This window comes from Dermacentor albipictus, chromosome 4 (genome assembly GCF_038994185.2).
Source record: "Dermacentor albipictus isolate Rhodes 1998 colony chromosome 4, USDA_Dalb.pri_finalv2, whole genome shotgun sequence".
In the NCBI taxonomy this organism is placed as follows: Eukaryota; Metazoa; Arthropoda; class Arachnida; order Ixodida; family Ixodidae; genus Dermacentor; species Dermacentor albipictus.
In genome coordinates, this window is record NC_091824.1 from 47,415,303 (window position 1) to 47,440,164 (window position 24,862).

General features: G+C 44.7%; 2 long non-coding RNA genes across 2 annotated transcripts; one reads left to right on the top strand and one right to left on the bottom strand.

Moving 5' to 3' along the window:
• Positions 1-1,283: 1,283 nt before the first annotated feature.
• Positions 1,284-4,157, bottom strand: LOC139059636 (uncharacterized). The gene is made up of 3 exons (XR_011514257.1): positions 3,763-4,157; positions 2,144-2,353; positions 1,284-1,327 (listed from the first exon to the last, which is right to left on the bottom strand). It is a non-coding gene; the product is annotated as an uncharacterized lncRNA (long non-coding RNA).
• An 890-nt stretch (positions 4,158-5,047) lies between these two features.
• On the top strand, positions 5,048-6,702 carry LOC139059637 (uncharacterized). Its single transcript, XR_011514258.1, has 3 exons — positions 5,048-5,261; positions 6,086-6,197; positions 6,409-6,702. It is a non-coding gene; the product is annotated as an uncharacterized lncRNA (long non-coding RNA).
• The last annotated feature ends 18,160 nt before the right edge of the window (positions 6,703-24,862 follow it).

Below are 24,862 nucleotides of genomic sequence, written 5' to 3' on the forward strand. Positions count from 1 at the left end.
TAGCTACAGGGAAGACGGCTCCGTATGGAGTTCTTTGAGCGCCGAAGGCAATTTATGATGTGCGCCTGTTGGTTGCCGCGCGCGTTGCGTGCTCGACTCTTACCCACCGCGGGAGTTAGCCGATGGCTGCTGGCGAGCAGGAAATGTAATCGAGGCGCCGCTTCGGCTGCGCATTTCCGAAGAAAAGTATGATGAAGTACTAAGCAGCTAGCGTGGCCTCTCGCAGGCGTGTGTATACCGCGGCCGCTGGCAAAAGGCATGAATTGAGATGGTTAAGACTCGCGTCGTGAAGAAGGAAAGAGAGAGAAGAGAGATATTGCTAGTAGGAAATCGTGTGGCCGGTACAGATAGGATCGCTGCTCTGCTTGACAGAACGATGGGGCTTCTCGGATAGTCAGTCGGCCTCTGTGTGGCCTGTATTCTCGGGCTGGCGTCACTTAATAAACGAAAACAATAAATATATGTCTATTATGCGCAGAGATCCCTCGAGGAGCTTAATAGAGAAGCTGAAACCGCTGAAACAACAAGCTTAATTTCTTTTTCGTGTGCCAAACACAATAGACCGTTTTTTCGTAGGCGCCGCCATATTGGGACCGCAGTGGCGCCGCCTATCCCTTACAAAAAATTTTAGTAACATTTTATAAACCGTCTTTAGACAAATGTTACTAGAACCTATCGACATTCTATAAAACGTCTTTAGACACCGTAACAACTTCCTAGTAACCTCCTGCCGACTATTGGCCACCGATATTGAATTGAAAGTATAGATATAAAATGTCGATAGAATTCTTACCGACTGCTTATTATCTTATGTCGTTAGAAAGTGTCAACTGTGAAGCGACTATTTATTGACCACCTTTATACATCCTAACTACTTGCTAGTAACATCCTGTCGACTATTCGCCACAGATAGTTGACAGGATATTACTAGATAGTCGTTAGGATGTATAAAGGTGGTTAATAAATAGTCGCTTCACAGTTTTTAGAAAGTACATAAAAATTTTATCCAGAGGTAATTACTTTTGCAATTATATATTGCAAAAGTAAGCTTTGATTAACTCTGAATAAAATTTTTATTTGCTTCCTAAAAACTGTGCAATGACTATTTATTAACCACCTTTATATATCCTAACGACTTGCTAGTAACATCCTGTCAACTATCTGTCTTTGGCGAATAGTGATTGCCAAGTGGCTAGGTGTGGCATGCAACAGAAGAAGACGGGTTTCCATTTGTGCTTGAACACATCCATTTAATATCCCCGGGCTAGTAAGGAGGACGATTTCTCCAGCTGCCCTGGAAGTAGGCTGAAATGTTGCGTTGTGTAGTCTAGAAACGAGAAGAAAAAAGGCAATATATTAGTTTTGCTACAGTGACATGAGACAAGAAGTGCCATGAGAAGTGCACAAGAGACAAGCTTTCAATCCTGTGAGCTATAAACATCTCCACCTGTTTTGTGCAAAGTCCTAAAAATGCAGGAAATGACTGAATTCGTGCATTAAAGCTGGGAGCGTGATGGATGTGCATAACACCAACAGATGCACGACACATAAACTCTATCGTACCAATTGTCATCTACAAACAAAAGCTGTAAATCAACTTCAGTTTAATGAACTTCGATATTCGTATTGTGACTAGTACATGGAAGTTTCATGTGTGAATTATCTCAGGAAAGGCAAGGTGTCAGACATAACTATGCTGCAGCTTTGCTTGGGCACAGGTACATAGAAGAGTTGATTTTTATGTTGCACTTAAGAAACACGAAATGATACAAGCAACATGTAAGCAGTTGAACAGGCATTACGGACGTTCTACAGCAAGATTACAAAATGCCTTTGTTGTGCAGGCAGACATTGTCAAAGTGAGCTTGTTACTAAACATGTTAGCTTTCCACAAGACAGGATATTATCAGTGCATTCACATGACCAGGGCCTCTATCACAAAAATACACATGCCAACAGTAATGACAATTTTCTAGTTATGGTGGCAAAGCTTGCATTATAATATGCTATTATAATCAGGTTAATAGCTATTTTAGCAGGAAAGAAAGGAGTATACCCTAAGATAGCATTGAAATTGCCATGAAAGGAGTTTTGTTGAAAACTGCACAAAGAATATTAAGATGCTTCTTTGTGACATACATACCTACTATGGTGTTGACCTTCTTGGAATCCAACGGATCCTTCTGTGGAAGGCATTTGACAGCCGCCCAAAGAAGGACCTCCCTTCAACGTCTTCTATTGAAAAAGGAGCTTTAAGGAGGCCCTCCGCGAAGTGAAAGCCTGAGTTGTTAGCATCCAGGCACAGCCTCTTCAGCAGGCCCTTTTCAACGTATACACCGTCACCGATGTCTACCTGTGAAAGAATACAACAACCAAAGATTCATTTTATACGCATTTGATCAAGGAATGGTTAGGAAGTAGGGTAAGGTTTGCAAAAACGGAAGTCGCTGCTTCTTGTTGATTCGGTTTAAAGAACAAAGCAGCCTTACGTATACCATACATGCATTGTACTGAGCTGTGTACTTTTACGTAAGACTAGAAAGATTGGGAACTTCAATGCGAAAGAAAGACATGCATCTGCCTAGAACTAAGCAAATGTGTGCCACCCCTTGACACAGAGTGAGATCTGGTGCTGTTTTAGTGATTAGCAGACATTGAAAGCTTCAAGCCTTATCGAGTATAGGGCCAAGCTGTGCTCGATTAGTGGCGCACAAGTGCTCGAGAACTATCAAACAAGATGCAATTGTCTTCAAATACAGTTCTGACTTCCCCTTGCAGGCATGCACTTTTAAATTTACTGACTGCACTTGGGTGTAAAGATTTTGTCTGACAGAGTGAATAAACAATATACGCAAGCAGCATTTTCATAGTTAGCGTAGTCTTTAATAGGTACTGATACCTTCAATTTAGAAAGCGCTGTATATTGGGCCTCATCAAACTAATTTCACAAAAGGTTTGTCAAGGTAGAAGCATAGATCTTTAGTCATTAGAAGACAGGTGAAAGTAGTTAATTATTGCAATTATTACTGAAAATAAATTTCAGACAGCTCATCCCAATGAGAAATGGATGCAAGCAGTTTGTACATGCCACATAAGCATTTAGATATCAAAAATAGGGATTAGAGAAAACCTTCCCTTAGAGGTTCATTATTACAAGCAGCCATGCCCTCGAGAAGACATAACTTCTTTTTCTGCAGGCAGAAAGAGGCTCGAGTATTTTATTGACACATGTATGTGCCCATGCATATATGTCATCTCTGTTGTAAACCTTTTTTTCATGTACATGCAAGGTGTGTTTATAACATCTCATTGTGCACAAAATTTGCGTAACAATTTAAAGACCGCGATTTTGTAGCGATGGTATTCCTTTGCGCTATTCGTTAGTAGGCTGACCGACGCCCCGGCCCGTGCTACGTACTGCAGCTGCCGGCCGTTAGCGGTGGGCGAGAAGAGTGATATAGAATCGAGGGGTAAGTATTGCTACAAAATCGCAGTCTTCAAATTATTACGCACTGCCGAACGAACACAAACTTTCAATGTGTTTTCATAATTGTGTGCCCATTCAGGCATAGCAATCAAGGCGGGTAGCAGAATGCAAGTACGCTGTAACATCAGAGGAAGCTTTCGCAAAATTGCTGGCTAAATGTGCACAGCAACATGGCTAACATACGATAGGAAAGCGCTTTGCTCTAGCTAGTTACACAACGCTCATTACGCAAATCATAAGCTTCAAGAATGCGCGCAAGCGCCAAACTTGCTTACCTTTCAAGACTTGGCAAACGCTCCTTCGTCTAACAGGCACAGAAGCACCGACGTTTCTCTGGCGCAAGCACTGTAGAACTGCCGATGAACTCCAGCTCCACAAAAGCACAACCTTCAACAGTCTTCCAAACACTACAATTCGAAGCCCCAGTACCAGACTTTTGACGAGAGCGCCGGCAGGTAGCTCGGCAGAACAAAGGCAGTTCGGACGGGAGCTGTACTAGGGCACTCACTGACGACACTGGTGGATCGCTCGAAACACACGGCGAACTAATGGCGTTACACGAGTCCGGAGGGTTTGGGATGGTCACTGCACACAACAAGCAGCACGTTTTGTCTAGGCACTTCTAAAATTTACCTCAAATACCACCTTACTGCAGGGAGCACTCACGCCAACCAACGTGGTGTGTCGACCAAACAAATACTACAGTAGCTCCACTCTGCGGTTTTTTAGAAAAATGTATCTTAAATGAAAAAATTGCGTGTTTTTTTCTAATAACATTTGATAGAGTCTTTTAATAAATTTATTTGGTCCAGAAGTGTGTACTTTTTACTTTGTGATACGAAGTTTAAGGAAATGTATATATAATAAAAACGAAGCGGATGTTGCCTTCAAGATTCGCAATTGCTTCAGGTGCATGCAGGTTGCAAAAGCATGGCCTTCGAGATCAGACCATAGATGATCAGATTGTCACTCAAAGGAAGCCGTAGTAGGAGGCGGAGAGGCATTTAGGCCCCAATAATTGGGTTTACAGTGCCTAGGTAGGCTTCCTTATTTATAAAGTGTATACGGGGACTTCAGCCGAACCATGAGCGAGCTATACAGACGCACGCGGTACGATTCGGTGTCCGTTCCGACGTGCGGCGCTGCATGCTACGGCATGAGCGGCGCGTAAGCTCCGCCCACATCCAACTCCCCAGCTTGAGTTGATATCCACGTCAGGGGTGGCACACTCTCAAGTTCAACAAATGGCCACAGAGGGCGAAAAAATCGACCGCGCGGCGCTGCTAAAGAAACAGGCATAGTACGCCAATTAAAAAGGTTCCCCGTTGAGCGCATTATCTCCCGCTAGAGGCGCCGTAGTAAGCGCAATTTTAACCTTCAAACTTTCTTCAACAGTAAACGAAGCGTTTTTATCGCATGATAAAGACTACAAAAGTATAATTCCTAATTTTACATTGTACTTTTCATTACCAACTTTGTTGTTTTTTGTCATTTTAAACGCAAAATAGCGTTCAGCATCATCGACCTCCCACGTGACCTCTGGCCTGGATTTAAAATTTTTGCCGGTATGTTCGCGTGCACGGCAGGTACGGATTCCTTGGTTCGTACATTGGTTGGTTAATTTGTGCTAACACCAGTTTATTGCGCTTCGATATCTCGCGTTATTTAACTTGGGGTGTAAGCCTGAAAGCTAGGTTTCAGTCGTGAGCCATGTGGAACACGTCTGCATCGAAATGGGAGCCGGGTCCTGCTGCGACTGGGGACAGCAATACCGGTGAGTCGTTTAACATCACTGCTTCAATCGCTATGTAATTTATTCGTCTCGTTAACTTACAGGCGGAGGTAAGTTAACGAACTAGATGCTGCATTACATAAGGGCAGTCAGGACCCTCCGTTGCTGTTTCCGAAATAAACTTTCAGTTGCGAGACCATCATTATGCACACATTCACGAAAGAGAAAAGATATCGGAACGCGCGTCACATTTCTCATCTCGTTTTAGCCGTAGCCATAAGTGACTGAGTTGCCTTATCAATATATTTTTTTTTTCGAGTCCGCCGGCAACTTCTTTCGTTCACAGAACCGAATAACCTTTTGATAAACTGAAGCTTGAATTTAATGTATTAAACAGTTGCACACATGATAATTCACCCATATTTCGTACCTGTTGGTTCCAAATGTTCTTGCTGTTCAGTTTGGCTTACCTCAGGACATCTATTTTTGCAGTAGTGAAGCGGTGCATCACGTTCATGCACAAAAAGAATGCATCAATTCTAATAGCTTCACGTCTTTCATCTATTTGCTTGTGAAATCAGCAGTGTGATCTCTTCTAGTGTATAAACGAGCGCACAAATCTTCTTATTTGTGATCTTAATAATACTTAAGCTGTTGACATGCATTGTAGTTACGCAGACATCGATTTTACGGAGAGTAACCATATTTATTTACCATGCTGCTTAAGCGCCCTAGAACAAACAGTGTACATTTGCATGTGTTCTGTATTCACAAACCGTTGCAATGTATATGGCGCACCGTTTCGCATTTTATATTGCAAAATTGTGCTTATTCAATTTCTGATGCAGTCAAAATTTCTGTTCCAGACATGCAGTAATGAGGATGGCACCAGTATAAAGCAACACACTCCATGCACTAAACAGAAGCTGCTGCCTGCTACAACAAGGTCATTGTGTGGACTTTGGCTGCTACTACAAGGTAAACAACACCTGGTTCAGAAATAAATATGCCTGATATATGCTGTATTGGCTTGCTAGTCTTGAGATACATGTCATTTGTTTGTAGCAAACGATATGAACATTTGTTCATGTTTACAGTTCAGCATAATTAGTTCGAACATAAAAGAAAACACTACATGAGTTTGGATAATCTTTGCTGTATCTCATGTGCCATTGTTTTGCCCCAACAGAGTCTGTGCCAAGTACATCTTGGTCATCACGGGAGCCCCCATCTACACCAACAGGAAGGGGCTGGAGCTGAATTCACAAGACCACGAACAAAGAAGCCATTCCAGAATTATTTGGATGAGATATCAAGTCTACGGACGACTGTTTCAAGAGTGAAAAGAGCCTACGCCATCATTCCACCAGCACAGATATTGGCCGAGTCATCCAGGTACCTCAACAACAAAAATTATTTGTCTTCAGATGTATCTGCAACCTCTGAACAAGCACAGACGACGCTGGCTAAGCGTGTTCTGTCAGCTTGCCCTTCCTTAGGGAGCTCCCTGGCCTTGCCAATTCTTGCCAAGTATAATTTTGTTTCAATGAATGCACACTTCTTCATTCCACACTTTTGTTAGAGATCATTCCTATTCCTCATACAAACATTAAAGGTCAACCGATTCTTTGCTCATACTTAATGCCAGTCACTGTCTAGTAGCATAACATATGTGTAGCAGTTCTTTCTAGTGTATGTTGCCATGTGCAATTCCTCTCCTGAAATAGCTGATGCGGCATTGGCGTGTGTCTTGCATTAACCTTTACACTGTGTGCTATGTAGCATTTAACTTTTGTTAATGTTTTTGGCTTTCAATGCTTGCAAGGTAGAGTGGCTTCTTTCTTGAATGCAAGCTTTCTCATTCCCATATTGAATTCCTAGTCTCATTCAGGATTGCTATTCTTGCTCGACAGCCTGTGTTTTTGTGCAAGCTACATTGAAGAGATTGATTGCAGAATATGGTTTCGGCGCTGTGCGACTTGGTACTTGTCACCGTGTTACGTTTCTCATATGTGGGAGCCTGGTCAGTTGCATTGGGAAACAGTCTCTCGAGGCAAGCACCTGCTCCTACAGTCTGCACAGTGACATAGACTGCGAATTTACACACACCGTGGTTGGTGCTCCCCGTTCCGTCCTTTCCTGCTGCTGCCGTGTGCAAATTTTGCTTGTGGCCTTCCTCAGCCATGATTTGGCGTCAACGGAGACTCTCATACATAATTACATGGTTCTAAGTGTATGAAGTTGATATCCACATTTGTGGAAAGGCCTGCAAAATAGTTATGTCCACAAAACCGACCATGTCCATATATGGAGAATGTGGCGGACCAAGTGTGAGTTACACATTAGTGGCATGCAATAGAACAAAAAGAAACATGCAGGTTGGAAAGGCGGTAACGCTAATATGCCGGGCACTCCATGTCGCTGTTGGCTGTGGCAGCAGATGCTTGCGTCACCCGATTGTTTCGCAATGCAAGTTGCTCATATTCAACGCCGACTGTCGATACTAACACGTGGGACACACTGTCCAATCTGCTTGTGCTGCTGGTTGTTGCTTGTTACCAGACTGCAGTGTGCGACGAAGGCAAGCGCTATGCCTACAGTCGGACGGTTGAATGTGCCGCAAGCAGCCCATGTGCGTGTATGCTCACTGTTGTCATGTAGATCGCAGCCAATGCATAGTGCCAATGTATAGATTGAGCGTTATGTTAGAGTATGCTGAAGTGATTTGATTACATAATCTTGTTTCAATGTTGTCCCACTTGGTCATGGTTGCCATGTTACATTTCTGGGATGTGGCAGCCTGTTTAGTTGTATTGGCCAACAGCCTCTCGAGGTAAGCACCTGCTCCTGCAGTCCACACAGTGACACGAACTCCTTGTTTACATGTACTGTGATTGGTGCTCCCTGTTTGTCCTTTCCTGCTGCAGCCATGGGTAAAGTGTGCTTGTGGCCTTCTTTGTACATGATTTGGCGTGAACAGAGACTATCATACATGATTACATGGTTTGAAGTGTATGAAGTTGATATCCACATGGGTGGAAAGGCCTGTAAAAGTGGCTGCGAATTGGCGATTGCCACAAAACAGACCACATCCATATTGAGAGCAGGTGGGGCACCAAGTGTGAGCGACACATTAGTGGCCACTGAAAGAACAAAAAGAAACGTGCATGTAGGAAAGGAGGTAACACTAGGATGCCAGGTAGTTCACGTCGCTGTGTTGGCTATGGCAGCAGGTGCCTGCGTCACCCGATTGATTTGCAGTGCAAGTTACGGTGACTGTCATTGCAAACAGGTGGGGCACTGTCCAATCTGCTTGTGCTACTGGTTGTCACTCGTTACTAGACCACCATGTGCGACGTAGGCAAGCACTGTGCCTGAAGTCGGATAGCTGAATGTGCTGTATGCAACTTGTAGTGCGTCAATGCCCACTGTTGTTATGTGGCTCTTAGCCAATGTACAGTGTATTGTCTGAACCTTATGCGGTGATTGAATACAGGGTCTAATTTGATAATGGTCGCCGTGTTATGTTTCTTCGATGTGGCGACCTGGTTAGCTGCATGTGCAACAGTCTCCCGAGGTAACCATCTGCTCCTGCAGTCCACACAGCGACAAAGACTCCCAATTTACATGCACCGTAATTGGTGCTCTCCCCATTCGACATTTCTTGCTGCAGCCGCCAGCCGATTATGCTTGTGGGCCTTCATCGGCCGTGATGTGGCGTGAGCGGAGACAGCACACGTTATTACATGGTCCGAAGTTGATAGCCACATGGGTGGAAAGGCCTGCAAAAGTGGCTGCAAAATGGTGATGCCCACATGGAGAATGTGGGGCACCAACTACGAGTTGCACATTAGCGGCCCCCGAAAGAACAAAAAGAAACGTGCAGGTTGGAAAAGCGGGAACGCTAAAATGCCGTTTAGTTCATGTCGCTGTGTTGGTTGCGGCAGCAGATGCCTTGCGTCACCCGATTGCTTCGCAATGCAAGTTACGGCGACTGTCAATGCAAACAGGTGGTGCACTGCCCAATTTACTTGCGCTACTGATTGTCGCTCGTTACCAGATCGCCATGTGCGGCGACGAAAGTGAGCAGTTTACGAGCTCGCGTTAATGGTCATCTCGACATGCAAATTTTATTTCTGATCTTGTATGAGAAGGTGCACTGGTTTTATTCTGCCAATAAAGTCGCACGTCCTGTTCACTCACTTGTGGCTTGTTTGTATGGGCGTCAGTAGAGGCTCTTTAGTCTCCTGGCCATTAAAACGCGGCAGCTGAGGCATGCCGCAAAGCCAGCGAGGCGAACACGGCGCGTACCCAGCGTACGCCACCGCTGTAAAGCGGCCATATTGAATAGTGTACTAAAAAAAAGCATTTCCGCTTCCTGTTTAAGTAGCGCCATCTGTCGGGTTCCCCACTAAGTTCCATGCGCTGCCGCTTCTTATTTTCGAACCACTGTGGAAGGTACAGTTTCCCTTCTCTAAAGTTGTTCTTTATTCTATGTCCACGTCGAGAAACGCAATATAAACAACTCTGCACCACACTGCTTCGCTTTACGCGAAGGCTGTCGATAAAATTATGCCCCTGTGAGTGACAGAACACTTCACGACGGCGCGTTGTCCACTGACGGCTCCGCTAAAGCCAGCGATAGGGCCGGTAGGCATAGCTAGGCGGACGCTGCAGCCGACGGCGCTTGCGATCCAGTACGAGCTCGTCGAAGAGTGCTTATTTTTGCCAAAACAATGAACACTGTACACTTAGGTCGGCCGTAATTAAATACAATTGGTTTACTCGACGCAGTCGTTGCGAAGGGCAAACGTGCAAGCGAAGCGAGGGGCCTCGCTCAGACGGTCGGTGTGTGATGTCTGCTCGCGAAATGCCCTCGCGTCGCGGCTCCCGATCTCACCAGTAGCTTAGCGCTAGTGTACAAGGCGCTGGTTTGCGTAACAGGCACACGTTCGAGATAATTTTACTGAACTGGTAACTATTTCATGTCAGAAACAAACTGCAGCAGGCAAGGAAAATGAATAACTGCGAGAAACCGGAAAGCCAGCACCGTCTCCGTGGAGGGAACGTCAGAGAACGTCACATGCCAGCCGCGCTGCCAATGGCTGCGGCCAGACGACGGTGCAGTTGTCGGACACGTCGAACGATGAAAATCTGCCCGGTTTGTCGCACGCCGGACGTCCGATCCGGCGCTTCGGCACGGCAAAACACCTCGATTCGGGCTGCAGTTTCGGCGCGTCAGACGCCGGATCGGACACCAAATCGGACCGTGTGTCTCCCGCTTTAGTTGGCGAACACGAGCCGATCAGCGCGCCGTCTAGTGCGATGGTGCATGGCCTACGGGCTTCTTTGACACCTACTGAGCACAAATTCATGATCACCGCTCATATACACGCTTCCCATGGCACTAGCTGTCGTGTTTTCGAGAATACGTGCCCACATCTTGAATTGGTGAGACCATATTTTCTCTTAGCGTCCGGTATTAGAAGCATTTTTTTTCTATGAACATTCTACTATCATCTGTTACTAGGAAGTTGATTAAAAATTAGGAAAACAGTTACTGTGCAAAAAAAAAAAACATTTTTTTTAATGCAGCCAGTCTTTGCATATTCATTTATAGTTCAGATGCTGTTATATGTTCATTTTTCACTAAATCATTTTTAACAACTTTGTAGTAACCAGTGTTACTAGAAAGTTGATTGCAAATTGTGGAAAGTTACACCTGTCCATGAAACAACACTGTCTTGCACCAGCTATGTTCACTGAATAATTATAACCTTATTGAATAATATTCATGCATGTTTTGTAACTTGGGTTATGTACTTTAAGAACATAATTATTTTTATTACCTTCCTATTGAATCGTGTTTTTAAAAAGTTAAAATAGTGTGTCTTAACTTTCTAGTAACTTTCTTTTTACATACTGAAGTTAGAAAAGAAGTAACCAACTTTCTTTTGACAAACGTTACTAAAAAGTAAAAGTCAATAGGATGTTACTACCCAGGCAGCACACCAGCATTGGTCCAACCATGGCCCAATGCTGGCAAAAATTGGTACCAATGTTGGACCAATGTTGGCATATTGGCAAAGTGCAACCCAATCCAATGCTGGCCCAGCGTTAAAGCCAAGATTGGACCAATGTTATGCCAATGCAGCAGCCATCGTAGGACCAGCGTTAAAGCCAAGATTGGGCCAATGTTATGCCAATGCAGCAGCCATCGTGCTGCCAGCGTAGGACCAGCGTTAAAGCCAAGATTGGACCAATGTTATGCCAATGCAGCAGCCATCGTAGGACCAGCGTTAAAGCCAAGATTGGGCCAATGTTATGCCAATGCAGCAGCCATCGTGCTGCCAGCGTAGGACCAGTGTTGAGCCATATTGTTGCCATTATTATTGCCAGCTTTGAGCCAATGCCCTTTGCATGACGAATATTCTAGATATGCTGGCTTTAGAGCACGCACATATTCTTACCGCAAACATTTTGCTAGCGGCATTTTTCGTAGCAATTGTGCCCTTACCGTCTTCCTCAATAGTAGCTAGGAAAGCTCGACAAAAAGATGTCAAGAAGCAGAAGTCATATATGATTGCAAATAATAATAAATGAATACTGAAATTGACGTTTATGACAGTTTATTTGCGAATAAATTTTCACAAACAGGCATTTTCCGTGGACCTAGATGGGTGACGCTCGGTTATCTTCAAACAGTTTATATACAGGCACTGCCCTCCAGATAGGAATTGGGCAAGGTGCCGAGGACGGTGGGCTGGCCAGGGGTTTTAGGGCAGGGAGCTGACGTCGGTAGGCAGGTTTGTCAGTGCTTGGATGACAGCGGGCTTATCAGGCCCCCGAGGACCACGATAACGCGGTGGTTTCGTTGATATTGCCACCATATCCCATAGCGACTTCACCATTACTTGGAGGAAATGTTTGCACTGTAAAATGAAAAGAAACATCGTCAGAGATGCTGGTATGATAAATGTATGTGGGAAAGTTTTCATTTGAAAAATCGCCATACTGCAACAATATTATAAGTCTGAGCAGAGAGTTCGAAGGGGTGAATCAAGAAACTTTCTTGCAAGAGATTTGTCAAGTAACACTTCTTAATATTTCCACATATATGGCATACCTTGTACAAGGTGTAACGTAATATTTAAAACAGACATAAAATGCGCAGGATCCGTCCGCTTTGTTTACAGCTCACACCTAGTCAGCGTAGCACTTTAAAATTAAAAATTGCATCAAAACCTGCTGCAGCACAAAAAGCCTAGTTTCAGACTGTGTAGACACAATGCGGCCTTCGTGCGAAATTTTTAATGTGGAAACCGACAAGTTCCGTCAAGAAACACTAGTAAAAGAAGCATTTATTATACGAAAAGAAACACTGTCAGCTGGAAATGATGCTTGACCTATGCCAGTGAGAAGAAGCGTGGTTCCTCGGTATCACTAGCAGGATCAGGCCGCACGCGTGGCTTGATAAAATCATAGTCCTGGAATTTGGGTGAAATTCACAGAGATTTACACGTGGTTCTACTACAGGCACTATTCAAAGGCTGCAAATAAAAAGAGCTCTTTAATTACAGGCACTCTACATTAGCCAGGCCTGTTTCAGTAATATATATACCGCGTGATATTGCTTGGGTGATATAGCTTGGGTGATATTGCTTCTGATAAAACTTATAACATGCGCAAAACAAATGCACTCACCATTGTATGATCCATGCTTCTTTGTATCCGAGTTCATCCCACATCGAAGACGGTGGCCACGAGTGCCGACTTTTTTTCTAATTGTTGTTTCGCCTATATTTATTCTAACACTAACAAAAATTCGTGGCCACATTGCTGCGTATTTCAAGATGTAAGCTTCTCAGTAGGAATTACGACCGCAAGCGAGCATTTTTCACGAGAGGAGTGCGCTGGCAAGAACGGACGGCAAGCACTCAGGCGGTGTTGCACCCAGTCGGCATGCTAGCGACGCATAGAAGGAAAGAGTGAAAGGAAAGGGTGAACGAAGAATACGGCGTAAACGCCACTTTCCCCCGCTGGACCTAGCCCGAACGGGTTTTGGGGTGGCAGCGATGGAGGGCGACAAGGAGGACAATAGTGACCCCGCCGCTTTCCCCCATGCTTCCGAGAGCACCCAATTCGACACAGCAGCTTATGGCTGTCTGAACGCTTGACTGATAGCATTGACCAGGCTCACCTGGGTGCGTGGGGGAGAGGCAGGGGGGGGGGGCTGAAGGACGGAAAGCTAGGCCGAAAAAAAAATCCGGAATGCGCCGTGCCAACTAAAGGCAAAGACAAGAGGTTGTTGACACGCAAATGCCAAAACGTGCAATTAATTTTTTTTTCTGTCAGGGGCATTCATACAAGGAGCTTACTACACATGCTCGAACAAACAAATATATTAGAATAGGAGCATGATGTCGCCGCAACATGCCATGCATGCTAAACAAACAAACAATAGTTTCACTAATGCATATGCGCTCCATCTCGATGAAATATTAAACGGTTCCATAAGCTCTGAGGCACTGTAATTCTCGATTCTCCTCAGAATCCTGACCCACTAAAGCCACGGAGCGTACAAGCAAAAAATACAATGCGCAGGCAAATTCGCAATACCGTTGCTTCTTATGGAAAGCTCAAGTTCTTATTCACAATCAATAAAGCAGCGGCTAAATTTATGCGACTTCCCCTGCTTGCTACGTGGTACACTGGCTTTTCTCTTTAGGGGACACATTTCGGTAAAGGAGAAGTGCAATAATGGAGGTGTACCATTCATGGAGTTGACATGGGAGAACATATTTTTGGTTCCTGTGCAGTGTGCCTGTGATCAGTGCGTTAGTTTTCAAAACACGTTGTTCAATCTCAGCAAGTCGTAGAGCACTAAAAGCCGACAAGGCGAAAATTAGCTTATTACGGGCCAATGTCCTCCAAAGAAAGCAAACTAGTAACCCATATTGGCAAATCCATACGAAAGTCGGTCCAATAATTCCCGCCTTGTTGAACGGCAGTGCCAATATTGTTTACTGACTGTGTAAAGTGGGCCAACATTGGATCTCTATCAGAATGGCACCGCCAATATTGTTTACTTACTGTGTAAAGTGGGCCAACATTGGATCTCTATCAGAATGGCACAGCCAATATTGTTTACTGACTGTGTAAATGGGCCAACATTGGATCTCTATCAGAATGGCACAGCCAATATTGTTTACTGACTGTGTAATATGGGCCAACGTTGGATCTCTATCAGAATGGCACAGCCAATATTGGCGCCACGCTGTTAACCTTAGGCCAACATTGGGCCAGGAACCAGAATGGCACTGCCAATATTGGAACCACGCTGTTAATCTTAGGCCGTCATTGGGCCAAGATGTGCCAATATGTTTCCAACGTTGGCCCAACCTGACGTGCCACCTGGGTAAAGTTGATAGGATGTTGATAAAAGTTCTAAAGAAAGTAAGGAAGCATTTTTGTATGGGATGAGCAGTGCCATACTGGCTTGGGTGAAAGCGGTCTTTTATATGGCAGGTACACACTCGGCGGTAGGTTCTGCCGTTTGTTTTCGCGGTCGTGCAGTCTGTTTAGTATGACGTGCGTCTTCTACGTGGTAAACGGTTCTGTGAGACGTGCTGAAGTGGTTTAAGGCGTCGTGGCCTGAGTTTCTGCTGGCGTTGAGGTGGACGGAACACGCAACACGATGTGTGCGCGCATATTTGAGCCCACAATCAGCCTCGGAGATCAGTTGTGTATTTCTGAATGTTCCAATCACTAATGTGGCATTATTTCAGTATTTTTTTTCCAAGCTGTGGTTTAGGAGTCATGAAACATACGCGACGATCGCAACAGCGTGGGTACCGTTCTGCTACGATAGAAGCTGTGCTGTTATACTTAAGCGTTCAAACTGTTCAATGCAGATTACATTGCGTGACTACTTGGTTGGGTAGATGAGGTTTCCACCCATGAATAAAATAGTTTTGGCTAGTAATAGCAGCATAGCTTACAATCGTTCAGTTCTCTACGACGCACTCACACGTATTACGGAAATTTTGCGCTCAACAATTGCCATCGCATTCTTTTTATGCGAACCCTCTCATATATTATGGCTGTATACAGGCCAAAAAGGCAATGCCGAAGCACAAAGCTTTTATATGTATCGTGCTGGCTCACCAACCGCAGTGATCGCTGATCTGAGCAGCGCCATGGACCTCATGCAGCAATTCTAGCGTAGACATTTGGTAATTTCAAGCATACTAGACTTGAAATGCTTGAGAACGATGCCAGTGCATCACAAATATTTGATAGCGCCTACCGCTCAGATGTTTCGTGGTTGCCTTAGCTTGGCCGTGCACGAGCATGCGCTCTTATGTTTTATGTTTTACTCCCTACACCATTCGATCAGACAGTGGGTTGATTTACCATTTAATGCTGGTAATACAGAGACGCCGGTTTTCTTTGTTGAATTAAAATCGATATAAGCAGAATAGTAAGCAACACATACGCGCACCGCGACTGAAAATGCGCGTGCACCGCGGTTGATTACGCGCTTCACATTTTTGCGCTCCCAAGACATACTTACCGATGCACCGAAAGGTTTCCCTGACGACCTTATATGAACGAACATGGCGTAAATTTCACAAAGTGAGATCTAAAACATCTCGAAATCGTTCCACAGCACGCGACAGCATTACTTTCAAGCAGTGCCGCGCCGGATCGCCCAAGGCAGAGAGGAGGAAAGGCTCTCCGCGCGCCCTGTCCTCCTCGCCCGATGAAATGGTCTATGCAGAAGCACAGATTTTAATTTCATGAGTTATCGGTTCTCTGTAGTTTAGCAACGTTGATATGCACCAGACTTTAAAGCTAGACGTAAAGACGACGTAAATTGAAAAATATTAACAGGAACAAAGAGAGAGAGAGAGAGAGAGAGGAAACAAGGATAGGAAAGGCAGGGAGGTCAACGAGAACAGCATCCGGTTTGCTACCCTACACTGGGGGTGGGGGAAAGGGAAATAGAAAGAGGAAGAAAGGGAGAGAGTAAGCACTGAATACGTGTGGGAGGGACACCATACACAAGGACACTATAAACGGTCTCTTAAGCCGGTGCACTTCAAGTACTGCACTAGTGCACGAATTGCTTTTCGAGCCAGTGACGGGTGTGGCCACGGTACGAGTATCTTTGACTCGGTGAACGGTCTCGAGTCCAGTCGGCGTAAAGTTGCCCGCAGAGAGAGGCGTTGGGCATCGTAGCGAGGGCAGGTACACAATAGGTGCTCGATGGTCTCCTCGCACCCGCAGGAGTCGCACATCGGACTCCCGGCCATTCCCATACGGTAGGAGTACGCGTTCGTCAACGCCACTCCCAGCTACAAGCGACACAACAAGGTTGCTTCGCCGCGGGAAAGGCTATATGGCAGTTGTAGCCGTAGCGTGGGGTCCAGTTTACGTAATCTGCAATTGATGCCACTTGAAATCCAGAGATCTTGTGACTTCTTGCGCGCAAGTTGGCGAAGTTCTCTGGCAGCGTCCGACCTCGCCAAAGGTGTTGGACGCGTCTTGGTATCTTCGTGGGCACACCAGGCAGCCTTGTAAGCTATAGTCGGATACAACTTTAGAAAAAAGGGGAGGCCCCGCCCAGATGACCGAAGCGGCGAAGTCACCGGCCGTCCGGCGCATGACGTCGGTCCAGAGTGCGCGCCCATTGGTGGATGCTCGTGTGCATCCGCCTCGGAGGAGTAAACGCCCCCTTTTTTCTAAAGTTGTATCCGACTATTAGCCCCGAGAACGAACACGGGCGGCGCTGCGAGCGCCGCTCGCGTGACGTCAGGGCAAGTACTCGCGCCTGTCGTCTGCTACAGTTCGGGCGTTGTCCGGGCGCTTTCTGCGGTGTTTTCGTTTGTTCGCCCTCGTTCTCTCTGCTTGTATTCTTATGGTGGTCGTCTCCAATATATTTTTACGACGTCTTTCTTTGCGAACATTTATTCAAAGAGCTAATTTCTTAGACAACAATGCAGCTCTCGAAGGCAACGCTACAGTGCCAGCCGAAGCGACGCAGACCAGCCCATTGCGGGTTTTTCATGCGCGGATAGACAATCGCAAAAGCATAGCCTATAGGAATCCAGTTATGATACCATAACTGCCGTGGTGCAACAAGTATGTCGCAAAGCTGGCTATATATGACTTCTACAGCAGTTACGTTGATTTTATTCCGCTAAAATAGGTTTGCTCACGACGAGTAGTTCATGGTATAATACCAAATTTTTGCATTTCCTCACATAAACGCTCGGCAGTAGCACGGGGATTTGAATTATACTGGAGCTTAGATTCTACACGCCTCACTTGCTTCTTTAACTGCTTGTCAACATTAGGCGGTTCTTCACGTGTTTATTTTTTTTTCAGCGGCGGAAATTTGAAGTAAAGTTAATGAAGGCTTACAGCTATTTACAGAGTACAAATAGGAATGTACCAATATATATTTCCTTTTCCGTGCTACACGTTCAACTCACCTCTTTAGGGCGCGTTTGTTAATGATTAATAATGTAAGTTATGTTCCTCTTTTTTTGTCTATATTTCCAAGTGTATATCATTTATTTATTTCAATGCCGCAGTGTGTTTTGCATTGTTATTGTGGAAATATTTCACTGTTCTTTCATATATTGTATAACTGCAATGTTTTATGGCCACTATATAAATGTAATTTATATGGCGCTTGATGTGTTACCCCGTGCAGCCATATTGTACCTAAGGGGGTGAGGTTACCTCAAGCCGCGTCTGTGCGACTTTTTTCCCTCATCCACCTCAACTTACCACTCCTCTGTACATGTGTGTGTGTAAATGGAAATTAATAAATCAAATCAAACTCACTTGAGAAATTTACTGGTGCTTTGCTGCTTGAGGAATATACATGACGAATCTGTTTGGCGAACTGACACAGGCTGCTCGGCCCAATTTTTTTAGTGAAGTGTGCCTGCTGGACCGCATAGCTGCAGCCAGAAAGAAGTCGAAGCGTCAATGATTAGTTGTATGGGACATATTGAAGATATCGAAATTCCCCCGGTGGAGGGTCAGAACTCAAGTGAAAGTATATGCAAGGCTTGTGGTGCTTCCTTTATGAATGTTTGCGATTGGATTGGAGCAAAATTAATTTGCCTGCAAGGTTCTCTTTTATGTACCGACGAAGCGAATAGTTATCCGTTTGTATAATTGAATAACGCTGGATCGAGACATGGTGAGACAGAAGGTGCTTGAATTTTCCTTTTGTATACAGGAAATCTAAGCTGCGGTGTAGTAGCTCGAGAATACTTTAGCCATTCTAGTTGGCGCTGTAAAAAAAAAAAATGCTTTATGGTTTTAATTCGAAGTTGTAGTGAACTGATGGGTTTCGCGAACATAGCGTGCCTCGCCGTACGGACAGTCGATTGCTACCGTTACGTGATCGGGGGTGTGCCATATTGTCGATAAAGGCTACTAAGGGCCACTATGAAACATTTCATCACTTTCAATGGAGTGGCTCTCGATCTTAACAACGAAACTTTTCTCTCAGGTGATTGCTACTATGGTGTTTGTGAATTAACTATGTAAATACTCTACACGACGCGCCGTCGTGTTAGCATCCATTAGCAATTCGTTTTTTGGAGGCCTGTTTCAGAGGGGGATGAAAGTAGCAGCAAACTTTTTCATAAGAAATGCGCGCCTAACTATTTTTTTTACGCATGAATGAATGGCCATATTTGAATAGAACAACACACCAGAGTAATAGGAATCATGATGAGAGCTTCGCTGGGCAGTGTCTTTCTAAAATCAGATAACATGTTGACGCCAATTACCAAATTTTTCTTCCACGTAAAATGCAATGCCTCTCATAACTAAATACTAAAGGAATGTTAAGTGTTTAGCGAAGCGTCATACACAACTTCGTGCGTTGAATTTGCAGATATTCTTTTTTAGTCAAAATTTACCGATAGACACGGCGCATATATGCATTGCAAAACCGAGTAGACCCCTTTAACGCTACTTAGCTTGCGATATCCAAGCCGCAAAGTTTCTCGACTCACACGCTTTTGAAGAAGAAACTGTGGTTAAGGTATGGCAGCTGAAAGAAGCCGACGTATTCTTCAATACGTACGGCTCGAGCCACCCATACCCCAAGCGTACACGAAGGGAACGAGCGCGCGCGGCAGCCGAGCGAGCCGGAGCGAGCGGCGTCCTGGCCGTGACGTCACTCGCGAGAGGGCGCCACTCCTAATTCTCGGGGCTAATAGGTTGTTGCCGACGATGCCACAGTGAGCATGTGTATGTATATACAGGGTGTCCCAGTTAACTTGGACCAAGATTTTGGGAAAACTCAAGAGCTCTGGAGAAATCGTACCGACTGCATAGTAGCGGCAGTCGTATGTATTAACAGCCAGTATTTCTAGCATCACAAAGCATTAATTAGTTAAGCATTAATTAATTAACTTACGGCCAGTATTTATTTCATCGAAAACTATTACTTAATTATTTACTTTTAATTAGTGAGCTTCTTAATTATTGCTTGAATCGCAAACATATTAGTTACAATGTTGTATGGCACCTTAAGTAACCTCCGAATCAAGAATTTTTTTCGTGCTTAAGTGCCCCTGGTTGATTTTTCCAAGAAAGAACAAAAGCCCGCGAAATAGTCGAAATACGAAATAGATGCGCACTCGCACGCCGCTACTCAAGCGCCTACAACAAATCATTGAAAGATATACGGCTGCATTCTCTTATCGCCGCATCGTACAAGGCTCCGCTACACTTATCAATGCGTCAGCGGCGTGTTCTCTTGATGCCGAGGCCATCACATAGCGTGAAGCCCTGTGTCGAGCTGCCGCCGCTAGTAACGCCGTGTATCCGTGTCTGTTCGCTTGGGAGCGCTTGAGAAGCAGCGCGCGAGCGCATATCTATTTCGTATTTTGGATGTTTCGCGCGCTTTCTTTTTTTCGGAAATGCCAACGAGGCAAAGCTGAGCACTAAACAAATGCTTGATTCGGAGGTTATTTAAGGTGCCCTACAACTTTGTAATTGATATGTTTGCGATTAAAGCAATAATTAAAAAGTCCACTAATTAAAAGTAAATAATTAAGGAATAGTTTTCGATGAAATAAATACTGGCCGTAAGTACATACGACTACGGCTACTATGCAGTTGGTACGATTTCTCTAGAGCCCTTGGGTATTTTTCAAATCTTTGTCCAAGTTAACTGGGACACCTAAAGCGCCAGTGCCAACTTGGACGTTAGAGTATGCTTAACAAGACGCGTGGCTAGTGAAGGAAAACGATCAATAAATCGACGATTGGTATAATCTACAGCACTTTGTGAATACCGATAGTATTACAACATTTCGCCAAGGTTTGCTATCGATAGCGGTATCTACAGTTCTGCAGTTCTAGCAATATTACGATTTTTTTTGCGATTACTGAATATCATTAACACTCAAAATTAAGCAGTGTTACATTAGACCAACAAGATCAGTTGACGCTTTAGTCATCTTCAAATGTAGAAGGGTAATTAAGTTCATCTCAGTGCAGTTCTACACATTTATAACGGCTTTATTTTCCGCATCAATTAGATCGAGAACTTAATCATTCGTGAGCCGGACTTTTAAGGCAGAGCACCACAACATTGTTTTTTTTTTCTTTTTTCCTTTCTCCTCTAAATCCAATCCTGCTTAAATTAGGCATATACTTTCATTGAACAGCTTGGCTAATGTTTACCCAGGAACAGTGCGTTATAGAGTTGGAGCATTGCATTCACAGACACCTGCGGCTGCGAAGAGACGATCGCGCACCTCCACTGTGACTGTCCACGTTACAATGTGCAAAGAAAAGTGCTCGTGACCGCGCTCCAAAAACTGGACAATCGCCCCTTCACAGAAGAGAAAGTTCTAGAGCACTGGTTCAGACGGGTTTCGGCACTCAAGGCCTTAAGGGCTTTGCTCAAGTTCTTAAGGACATGTGAATTGTGCGACCGCCTTTGACTATTGTTGCGCGTAACATCGCGTCAGTGTGTGCATTTTTCTTGTTTTTTTCCTCTCTTCCTTCTCCTTTTATTCCCTTTACCCCTTTCCCCAGCACAGGGTAGCCAACCGGATTGACACTGGTTAACCTCCCTGTCTTTCCTTCCCTTTTGTCTTTCTCTCTTGGCTAACGTTTAGCCGGGACACCCTGCATACCCAGTGATCAAGAAAATGCGTCATTTTGGTATACTGATGGTGAAAGAACGCACAAGTACACTGCACACCCACGTCAGAGAGCGTTGTTAGTAAAAAAATCCTGCTTGACCTTCCGAAATCTGAGTGGTTGCTGTTCATCGCTTGTAGTTGCAGCTCAGAGTGCTTCTGAGCCACGTAGTGCGACCGTACACTTATCGGCACGGAAGGCTGTACCATTTAAAACTCCACTAGAGCGCGCGGTACGGAAGGGTATCCGTCTGCCACGCCGGGTGACGCCCGCGCGGCTAGAACGCAAAGTCATTACCGTACTGTTATCTTTGCAGAACGTGTGGTAGTTACCGCCGTCTGGATAGCGCGGGGTTAGGAACATATAGGGAAAAGTCGCCAAGTTTATCGCGTACTGGTTGCGTGTGGTTAGCCGCGTGTGACTGCGGTAGGTAGGTGTGACTGCGTGCGACAGGTAGTGACTGCGGATCCGGATCATGAGACAGAAATAATCAGAAGAATAAGAATCGGCTGGGGTGCGTTTGGCAGGCATTCTCAGATCATGAACAGCAGGTTGCCATTATCCCTCAAGAGAAAAGTGTATAATAGCTGTGTCTTACCAGTACTCACCTACGGGGCAGAAACCTGGAGGCTTACGAAAAGGGTTCTACTCAAATTGAGGACGTGTTAGGCTGTTGAGCACGAGGTCGCGGGATCGAATCCCGGCCACGGCGGCCGCATTTCGATGGGGGCGAAATGCGAAAACACCCGTGTACTTAGATTTAGGTGCACGTTAAAGAACCCCAGGTGGTCAAAATTTCCGGAGTCCCCCACTACGGCGTGCCTCATAATCAGAAAGTGGTTTTGGCACGTAAAACCCCATATATTATTATTATTATCAAATTGAGGACGACGCAACGAGCTATGGGAGGCAGAAAGCAAGTGTAACGTTAAGGGATAAGAAAAGAGCAGTGTGGGTGAGGGAACAAACGCGAGTTAATGACATCTCAGTTGAAATCAAGAAAAAGAAATAGGCATGGGCAGGACATGTAATGAGGAGGGAAGATAACCGATGGTCATTAAGGGTTACGGACTGAATTCCAAGGGAAGGGAAGCGTAGCAGGGGACGGCAGAAAGTTAGGTGGGCGGATGAGATTAAGAAATTTGCAAGGACGGCATGGCCACAATTAGTACATGACCGGGGTTGTTGGAAAAATATGGGAGAGGCCTTTGCCCTGCAGTGGGCGTAACTAGGCTGATGACGAAGATGACGAAGCCGCGTGTGGTTAACCGCGTGGTTTTCTACTGTCACTAGTATACTCGACGGGGTGCTTTTTTCTTTCCTTTCCTTCTTTCCTTCTTTCTTTTTGAAATATATAGTTTTATAGTAACTCAACTATCGGTTCTTTCGATATCGCTATCGACTGTTCGGTGTCACAGCACGAGGGAGCCTTATTCAGCTATATTGTCTCTGCATATTTTAATAACAGTGACGCGTGAGGAAGGAACGGAGAAACCTTTGTGCTCCGAAACCACTGAACCGATTTTGATGGTCTGTCGCTTTCGGAAGAAAAAAAAATGTGTTATATACTGGCTACCAAAAGTGCGTTTTATTTATTTGATCATTGATATTTCTTTTCGAAAATTGCCACAAAGCGGAAACAAATTTGCAAGATAGAAAATTCGGTAAGTGATGTGGTGACTACATTCTAGCGAAAACTTTTGAACGAAATGGCGCATCAAGTTTTCCAACTTTCAAAGTGAGTTATAACCACAGTAATTATCGACTGCAAGCGTGGAAATATCGATGCCGTGAAAAAAACTGATTTATTGATGCACCGCTTTAAATTTTACGAGTAATCTTTAAATTGGGATTTGCAAGCCACATCTAAACAAGGTAGATTCCGCGTAAGCTGTCAATTAATCTATAATTTTTTTGTTGCTTTAGACAATATTGTCACATAGGTGCCATGGTGCGCAGGTTGTATTAATGCAGTTGACTGAAGTTTATAAAACAGATACACTTAACATAATTGAGCCACTACTTGTTGGTGCCCTGTGTACAGTTCTAAAATTTGTCCCTCGGTTCTTTTCATCTTCATTGATTTTCAGAAGTTTGTGTGGGTGAAATACCTGAAGAAACAAGCAATAATTACGCCTGCAATATTCGGTATAACTTGCCCTTATGTTCTTAAGGCAACTAATTTCATTGAAATCGCTTCAGCGATTGGCGGCATTGGGTGATTTCGATTTTATTGTCATGTGGAAATTCTAATTAATGCGTAGCTAGACTTTCCGCTCAAGTGTGAGTGACAGCTTCTATAGTATTTGTTCTAGTCCTCAATACGTCTTCAACAGCTCATTAGGACAAAATAGAATCGTCGCCTCCCCACCCACTGCAGCGTGCCTCATAATGAGATAGCGGTTTTGTCAAGTAAAACTCAGTAATTTATTTCATATAAAAAAAAAACACCTCACCGTATCATGCGCAACGGAGAAACTTGCAAGATGTGTAGCACCCATCTAGCTTATGTATTCAAATGCCGGGCGTGGCCTCAAATAGTCGCAACCAAATCGGATCACACGCTTCCAAGGCCAAAGCTTGTAGAAACGCTCGGCTGCTCCTGCACTACAGCAACTCTTCGCGTTCGTGTCGAATCATGTACCCGGTGCCGACGTAAAGCGATTATGCACAGCCAAAGTAGTTGCCTTAACGAAGCGCAGGCGTAAAGAAAACACTACAAAAATTTAACATTTTCGCGCCCACTAAGGAACCTTGTGGACAATGGACGCTTCTTTTTTTTTCAATTTTTCGCGCGCCTATTTGTCTGTTTTCACCGCAATTCTTCCCGGCCAGACAAGATCGCGTGAGACTTTCGACTTCATGACACACAGTTCATGAACGAGAAATTCTTTAACGCGCCTTAGCTCAGTCCCTAATCCACGAGACAAAAAAGGAATAAAAAAAAGCGGCGTTGCATGTACATTAGTACAAAGCTTGACTCGCGTAGGACATCGGGTATGAAAACCTTGCAGTGTGAGAGAAAAATTCGGACAGCACCATGACCTCCGGCGCACTGCGTAGCTCTCCATCTGGAATTACCACCTGTCTGACCACCCTTAATTTCCCACACGGTTGAGACATCGCTAGTTTTTGTCTAGATAGAGTTTGCCTTATGTGCACAACAGGAACTGGGCGCGGAGAATGAGTTCATCTACTCAGCCACCACCTGTCGGATAATAGTTTACTGTATATTATTAGAATCGAAGCATTATCAATTACGAACGAGAGCGAGCAAGCAAAGTTAATTATAACCCTATTATTACTGCAGCGTCGTCCCACACCCTTGCGGTCTGTGCCTCCTCTCCTGCCTAACTCGTGACAGACTGGTCTGTATGCGGGAAGGACGCAATGCGGGAAGGCGTATCAGAAAATAACGAGAAAAGACGAAAAAAAAAAGCAAGGAGAGG